Raw genomic sequence first — 9,291 nt, 5'->3', positions numbered from 1 at the left:
AAGCTTAATTTTGTTTAAGTTATTCAATTGTTGATTAGCTTAATTGCTCGGAGACTTTGAGTTTTCATGAAAATCTCTATATAAAGTTTAAAGTAATGATACCATAAATTTTTTTTTTCTTTGGGAGATATGTTATATAAATAGTGAACATTACCGCAGTGGTAAAAGTTTGCTATAAGTTTTTTCATTTGTTTACTTATGATTTTTCAAAGTTATCAAAGAAAATGAAATATCCAATATTGTTATAAAAAGATTTTTTTTTTCCTAAATTTTTGATTTTGGTTGTTGTTTTGTATTATTATGCAGCGTTTAATGGCAGCAAAAAATTTTTTAACATTAATTGTTTAAAAACTTTTTATAAACAAATAGACAAAATTTCATATTTTTGAAAAATTTTTTGTGTTTTTGTTTTGTCTTAGTAAACCAATGATTTGAAAGTACTGCTGCTTAAAAAATTTACCAGTTGATATAATTGTTTTTTTCACATTTATGAACCATTTAAGTTATTGACATTAAGAAATCGTTTTTTTTTGCAAGTCATCGTTTACCAGTCTCAATACAATTATGAAAAATTTTTTTTAGCGAAAAAATTGTTTATTTTATAAACAATTTGTCATAAACAAATCTACATTTATTTTATTGAAACCGTTGCTTCAAAAATTTATAAATTCAGCTGTATGCATAAAAGTTGTAAAAAAAAGATTTCTTCTCTTTTTTTTAATAAAATTTTCAAAATAATTTACCCCACATCCAAAGTTGAAGCGGTCAAGCTAGTCGGCTTAACTTTTTAATTGTTATAGCTTCTAAAACTATTAATGATACGGTCTTTGCGGCATTCGCAAGACGATCTTTTCAGAATAAATTAGGTTAATATGACGAAATTTTTTATAAACAGGTATCTGTTATGGTTCAATTTTTATAAACATTTTGTTTATAAAAAAATGCATTACTTGAATTTTTTAAATAATTATATCTTTTGAACTATTTGAAGTTACGGTTTTGCTATGATTCCGGTTAATTCAGCAGAGTAATTATTGGACTATCCTCAAAGCCAATTTTTATATTTTTAATTCCATTTTGTTTATCTAGTTTTTAGGCTTTATTCTCATTGACTTTACAGTTAAAGGTACATTTTTCTGGAGTGTACTGTTATGTTTTCTTGCGCCCACGCCAATAATTTATGTCGTTCTTCATTTCTTTTCATTTTGGAACTTTCAATTTATTTTAAGCGATTGTCAATTCAAAAACTCAAAATTTTTGCCAGTAGTAGAGAGAGGCATCGACGGAATTGAATGAACTTTTTACAATTGTTTAATCAGATTGCATGAAATAAAATTTTGGTTTTAGTTTAAAATTACAAATTACTTTTAAAGTGCATTGGAATTATATCTATTCTAATATATTAGGGAATTAAGCAATGAATATAAATTGTGCCAAGCAACTTCAAATAAATGTTTTCATTCTTTTTAAAATCTAGGTTCGTTTAAATAGGTCAGAGAGAGGAATTTCAGATATCTTTGTGTTTTGGAATTATAGCTTTACAAAATGGAGCTGCACTTTTTCTTCGTTTTTTATTTATAACTTAGTAATTTTAAAAGGGTGAGATAAATTCCAAAATTCTCCTTTTAACCAATTGGGAAGTTTCACTGAATCAATACCAACAGCACTTTTAAGAAAAATCAGGATCCGATTTTTCACTTGAAGAAACTCACTTATAAACTTAGACTATTTCTATTTTTGTACATTTTCTTAAAAATTATTTTGTATAAAACTTTCCAATCTAACTATATATTTTAATAATATTATTATTTTGATATTCAGGGAATTTTATGTAGCTTATATGAATAACTGTTTTTAATAAAGATTTATAGGCGCTAATAAGACATTAAAACAATAAGATATTGAGGATATCTTTCATTGAAATAATATTATGACAAGGAATAAAGATGGCCAAAATGTTATACAAGCATGTTCCATAAAGAAGTAGACGATTGTTTCATTTCCATATTTACATAGTATAATTCGCACAATTTTTTTTTTTCTCATCAGAAAAGTGTTATAATCCATGGCATGAGGCCGATTATCATGTATTAAGAAGATACAGGAAGAATCTCTAACTTATCGTTCTTACTTTGACTTCCACTTAAGAAAGAAGTATTTTCACGCACATACTTCTTTGATAATTAATACTTTTCATAAAGTGGTGGAGAGATCTACTGCCATAGCTGTCCTCTGACTTTGATTTTAGGCATTTAAGATACGTATATGGTCAAGTTAAAGAGACTCCATTGTAAACCTGTTGTCTTAAACTGAACCCAATAGTGATTACTTTAAAATAACAGCGAGTGGTCATAGGTCCTGAAGATTAGGCCCTTGCATGGAAAAAATTGTTGCTTTACTGGCGTTCGCTTTTCCAATATTTTCATCGAGGCCTTCGCGAGGAAGTAGCAGCACTTCAATTTGAATAACTCAATCGTTTTTAATTGTTTAAAAATTTTCGAAAAATTTGACTTTTTTAAACTTCATTTTTTTAAGATACAAATGACCTCCGGGCTTCTATAGGATTATCTACATCAGCTTTTGAAAAGAGGTATTGTGCGTAATAAGGCATGAAAAGTATATTGATGTATTTGAGATTGAGAGAGTAAATAGAATTTCAACTGAATCTCAAAAAAATCTTCAAACAATAATAGATGGTGCCACACAGATACCGTTTTTGAATGACGATATCTTCAAGGCAAGGCAACTCAAAAATTGCCTGGGGTCATTCTGGAGCCAAATGACGAGCCACTGCAGGGTTGGCAAATGAAAAAAAAAAGATACTATCAAAGGAATTGAATACGATTCTTTACCATTCTGAGCTATGGTCTAAGCAATTTACTATTATGTAACATATAAATATGCGGTCGAATGATAAGTCCCGTTTTGTTTATATAATGTTCATTTCCATTTTCCCAAATTACATTATCTTTTGGTTCTCACGGCTGGTTTTGATCATTATATATTGTTGAAATGATCGATGTTTCTATGCATATTGAATTTCGCCCAAAACAATCAACTATTGCAAATTACTTAACGCATGAAATTTATTTCTTAAAATCACATTGACCCTTTCGTTTTATTCACAGCAAAAAAAAAACAGTTATTTTCGACAGTAATTCCAGTAACCACAATGATTTGTCATCACTTAAAATTTTAAGGCACGTTTTCCAAAAATCTGTCAGTAAATTCTGAGCTGACGTTAATATCAAAATTGAAGATCTAATTTCAATATAAAATTATTTATTATAAATTCAGGTATTCAATAAAGTGCGTGACATGAGGCACGAAGTAAATCTAAAATCCCCATAACATCGACCAAAAAAAAAAGTTAACTTGATTTTACTTCTTTATATTTATTAAAAATTTTTGACAGTACTTTGTATTCAACTTAACCTATCTAAGCTGCAAACATCTTCAATAATGCTTAGAACAGAAGAACAGAGAGTTTCCAAAGAATATTTGTTCATATATGTGTATTTTTGGAAGATAAACTCAAAACATTGTTTTTGCATAATTGAAAGTTATTTAGATACTCGCATAAATTATACAAATAGCTGTTTATTAAGCTTTGGGTCAAAATAACTTTTATCATTATATTAAATAATACAGAAGAAGAATATGTTTTTAATTATTATAATGAACATTTAAAATAGATAATATATTAACTAACGTTTATTATGACTTTGGCACATGAACTTTAATCTAATTAATCTTTTAAAAAGCTTTGCTTTATGGGGTACTAAGCTGATGGAGTTGCAAAGTTGGTTTCTCTATCACCTGGTGGCTGTTACGGCTGATAAGGTGCATTACAAATTTTTAAACTACTTTCAACAGCTTTATTAGCAGATTTTCAAAATGCTTGAGTAATGGTTCTTCACAAACAAACAAACTTTTCATTCAAAACAAGATTGTTTCATCAAAATCAAATTTTTTTTAGACTTAATTTGTTTCTTATTCATCATTATATTTATGTTATTTTATGTTTAGTTTATAATTTATGATTTTAATTATGTTTTAATTTGTTGTTTTTTTTTTTTCATTTGAGTTAGCTGAATACTTTAAGATGACATTTTATTTACTGGTATGGCCACTGGTCACTAGAGACTCCACACTCCACAGTTATTGAATGCTTTCATGCACAACCAGCATTAAATTATCTGATGTTTGACAGTAGCATGATTTCCCTCTGACCATTATATTAATAATAAGACAATTACACTTCTCCAAGTAGTATCTATGGGAGTATTCATGCCAAATCTGACCACTTTTAGACCAAACCCTTTTGATTACTGGCCAGGTTTCCATTCTCTACCAACACAGCTGTTTTTGTTTTTGAAATTTTGTTTTGTTCAACCCAAAGAGATTATGCGATTTTTTCAAAAAAAAGCCAGCTTTTATTTTTCAAAATATAACTTTTTAAAATTGACTTTTTTGAGTATCTTGTTTTAAAGATGAATTTTCAAAGAAAATAGACAAAAAAATTTAACTTTATGATCAACTCTATGGTATCAGCAATAAAATCGTTCATTTTTCAAAGTTCTCCATTTTTATTTTTTCTCAAAAACTTTAATTGACCGCAGGTATTTCCCACTTAACTCAGAGTGTTTCATTTTATTAATTGATTTATTTAATAACCATTTATATTTTTCTGCAATATATAAAAGGCCAATTTTAGCAAACCTTTTCCTTTGTTCAGTAGTTTGTATTCATTGTGTAGAATCGCTGTCATCGTTTAAACTAATAATCCGGAAGGGTTCATTTTATTGATGAGTCAATTCATACAGTATCTAATAATCCAATGATAATAATGTTTGTATATTTCTGTTTCTAAAATTGCGCCCATTGCTCTGTTCTAAAATTTTGTACAAGTCAGTTTATTATCGCTTGATTGTTTAACATTCAAATAACTAATTACGGTATTATGAGATAGGAGTAACATATGATATTAAAAACATTTAAGCAGAAGGCTTCGCGTTTCAACTTTCTCCAAAATGTTAGAATTTTTTTTTAGCACAATGCTTCATTATACATATAAAATTTAAATATTTTAGTGGTTTATATTAAAAATTATCCATTAGCAGAAGAAAAGAGTTTATGCAAGTTAATTTTTAGATTAAGGTATGACTTCAAACCAACATAATTTTCTAGACAGCTTGACAGAATTTTATAAACAGTATTAGCAAAGAGATGGTACTAAATCACCAGTAACACGCCACCATTTTACAGTTTTATTTAAAATATAAATTAGAAAGTTTTGAAATATTTCGAAAAAATTTCACCTATTTAAAATTCTAAAAATAAGCTGCTAAAATACAATTTTCAAAGTGGCCTGCTTACAGCATCAATTTCAAATAAAACCAAAATAGTCAGGTATCTGCACAGATTTTTGTTATTATAAAAAATACATTTATAAAAATATTTATAACTATTATTTAGAATTATTTATTTTTTTTACCTTGAAGTAATACACAAAATAAACATTTATCCAGTCGGTTTTATAAAAATTTGTTGTCTCACTGTATTTCTTATTATGACGCGGCTTTTGCAGAAATTTTGCCGTGCTAGTGGCTCAGCTTGTTGAGTTACGTTAAAAAAATAGTTTTTTTATCTCTAGTATATCGGAAGTAAATATATTTTAGATTATTTTGTAAATAATTAAAAAGGGAACAAATCTACTGACTTCTTATAATACAAAAATATGTGTTCCTAAATTTTCCAGTACTTCATTTTCTACATGTCAAGGAGTGTAGAAATAATTGAATAAATTTTCAAGCATTTTACAAAGACTATTATATTATTATTGTATTTTTAAAAAGCTATTCAAGGGTTGCTTGATGTTTGTTCTTAAATTTTTTAACGTGCTTGTATTGCAATTACAGTGATGCAGTCGACAGCTACTGGGAGTGGAGCTACCCAGGGGTGGTACGGGCATTAGAGGCACGAGACTTGGGTTTGCAAGAAGCACAAAAAAGCTGGGACGAGTTATTTCTTCAAATGCTGGAAGATCTCTTTTTCATAAGGAACGATGCTACAACGTCACTTCTTGAACAATCTTTTCAAGCTTATGGAGAGAGAGTAGCCTAAAAGTAATCCGAGAGCCTCAATAAAAAACAACCGGAGAAAGTTTCAAAAATATTGTTAAATTGTCTATCAAAAGGAGGTACATAGACCACTTTGAAGAAAAACACATTAATAAGATTTATATTTTGATTAACATCTTGTGAAAATTGTTTGCAGATTGGATTATTACAACGTAATCAGCAATTAAATTCTTCTGATGAAGTTAAAATAAATGATATCCAGAGCGAGTTTGAGGGCTGTGAAGCGATGTCTGTAGCGGTTTCATTTTATGAATTAGAATTTAGTTTTGATAGAATTTGTTTAACTGAGGTCATTAGAGGCGCTGTCGGGCAGCGATATTAAATTTGATAAGAAGAAACGCACTTGACAGATAAATCTCCAAAAGAGAGATGCTGACCCAGAATTTTCGATTTTATAACTCATCAGGAATTTCTCGACAGTGTTTTTCAATCTTCAGAATTGAGGCCGACTTACTGGGATTACTTGTGGATGATATTAATAAAGCATTAGATGCTGGACATCTTTTGATTTAACAAGAAGCTGTAGCCGCAGCTGCAAGTCAAAACTAATGTTATTTAACTAATGTTTAAGGTAAAACATTGTTTGCGTCCACACGGCACTTCACATCCATTGTCTCTGACTCACAGTCCAGTATTTTTATTGTTATCTCTACTACAATTTACATAAAATATGCCATGAGAGAGAAAATTGTAGAATTTAATTTCTATAATTTCAAGAATACTACTGGATTTTTATTGTCAGAAAAATATGACCAAAAAAAATTACGGAACAAAAGAAGAGAGATCATGAAGATTATTATTTTTTAATGTAATTAATTTTTTAACAATTGTTATGATTTTCGCAATAATGATAATTTAATAACTAATACTCTTTCCATTAAATACTTTTATAAATTGTTTGTATTTTTAAGATATTAGTTTTAATTTGTATATTTATTATCTTTTTGTCAGTAGTTAATAATTTAGTAATTACATATAATAATTAATAATAATTGTTTTCAATACAAAAAGAAACCAGAGAAAAAGAACAAATAATTAAAAGACAAAACGTTTATCGTGTTATTCCTGCATGATTAAACATACTGCCTATGCCTCAAGAACTTTGCCTAATTATCCAATAAATATTATAAATTTTGGACACAACTACGTCAGTTAGTGAGAAATACTTCTTAATAAGAAACTGTAATATAGTTTTGGACGAAAATATAAATTGAATAAGTAAAGGAATTACTGTGGAGAATATAAAATGCAAAGAATTTATTAAAATTGAAGAAATCAAAACATTAAAAAATGACAATTACAAGTTGCTAATAGAAATTTTAATAATGAATTAGTAATGCATATTTATTTAAATATGTTTTTAAAATATATAATTATTTGTAAAAGTAAATATGCACACATGAATATTTGTACTGAAACAATTTTTTAAACTGTGTCTTCTTAAAATAAAAAATAAAATTTGTAATAATTATAAAGACATCTATAAAGAGAATTAAATATCTTGGCTACATATCAGAAAATAATCCAAATTTGACTTTTTATTGTAGGTAAAAGCTCAATAGATGATCATGTACCAGTATGTGATCACTCCATGTATTTGTATACCTATATTTGAATATAGATATACATGATACATGGTGACTCTACTGAATCATCTATTGAAGACTTTAAAAAGACATGATGAGAAAAAAATTAAGCCAAAATTAATAGCTAAATAAATATTTTAATTTTACAATTTGAAAGTTTTGTAAAGAAATTATACACCATATTTATATATACACAGGAAATTTTGAAAATAATCAAAAATAGTAATTATGTATATTTATGTTGATGTATTGCGCATATCATTACTTAATAAGAATAAATTATATACAAAAAAAATTTGTTTTTATTCAATCAAATCAAAAAGAAGCTGGGTTATTTAAACTGTGATAGAGGCATTTTTTGTAACTAATACTATATACTATCCAATAACGTGTTGAGAGCAAAATTAAAAATGCATATTCGAATAAATATCAAATTCAAATCATTTTGTTTTTTTTTTTGTTTTGTTTTCTTTTAATTGATTGATTTTTCATGTGTTTTGGTTGAAAAAGAATATTTTATCATCAACTATAATTAATTGAAAAGATAGGCGTTTATTTACATAAAATTATTTCTATTTCATGTATCCAATTAGTTACAATCATTATTATATTATTAATAGAGAGTATTATCCAATAAGCCAAATAAAAAATAGTTAGTAATCTCAGAGGAACCCTTTTAATTATGATTTATTTTTTACTCGAGAACATACTCCAAATTAAAAAATCGATGAGTAATGGATGAGAATAATTAAAATTGTTTACTAGCATTAATCTCATTAGTTATTAACATGAATTTTCCTCTCGGAATTATCAAATGTTTTTGGCTTTGCATTATTTACTTATTACAATTGGATAATGTAACTGTTATTGGCACGATTATTTTTCATTCCCATGTTGCATTAAGACTTTTTAAATTTAAAATCTAAAATCGAGTATAATCAATTTATACACTTATACACATGAAAAAATTTCCACAGATTTCAACTCTTACCATGATTTTTATAATTCATATTTCCATTGATAAAGAAAAAAAGAGAACATTTACATTAATTTGCTAAAAAGCCACTTGTATAAAATTAATTTCATAATTTCAATACATCAAAGTAAAAGTAATTTTTTTAACTAAAAAATAAATTGTTATTTCCCGGATCCAATATTTGCAACAAAATATTTTCATATTTTACTTATTTTATTTATTTATTTTTTTTTTCTATTTAGGTCATAAAACTTTTTCAATTATCCAATTTAAAGCTATGAATATTAAATCGATTAAATTTTTGTCTATACACATTTATTAAAAAAGGATAACATGTATCTATATATAAACGTATTATGAAAATTGCATGAAACAAAATAAAGCTTATAAATATTTTATACTGAGACTTTTACCGCACGTCAATTATAATGTAGTAAGGAACACGGGTGTATAAAAATGTATTACCTATAATATGAACAATATATGAAATTAGTATTATTATTATTATTATTATTATTATTATTTATTGATAATAACAACCCATATCCATAATATCTGTTTTAGTAAAAGAATAGTGATAAATAAT

At 26.7% G+C, this 9,291-nt stretch overlaps 1 pseudogene; it reads left to right on the top strand.

Moving 5' to 3' along the window:
• Nucleotides 1-5,229: 5,229 nt before the first annotated feature.
• LOC123275507 lies at nucleotides 5,230-6,656 on the top strand (annotated as a pseudogene).
• The last annotated feature ends 2,635 nt before the right edge of the window (nucleotides 6,657-9,291 follow it).

This window comes from Cotesia glomerata, linkage group LG2 (genome assembly GCF_020080835.1).
Source record: "Cotesia glomerata isolate CgM1 linkage group LG2, MPM_Cglom_v2.3, whole genome shotgun sequence".
Classification (NCBI taxonomy): domain Eukaryota; kingdom Metazoa; phylum Arthropoda; class Insecta; order Hymenoptera; family Braconidae; genus Cotesia; species Cotesia glomerata.
Note: the sequence above shows the minus strand (reverse complement) of the source record. Positions and strands in the feature narration are given on the sequence as shown.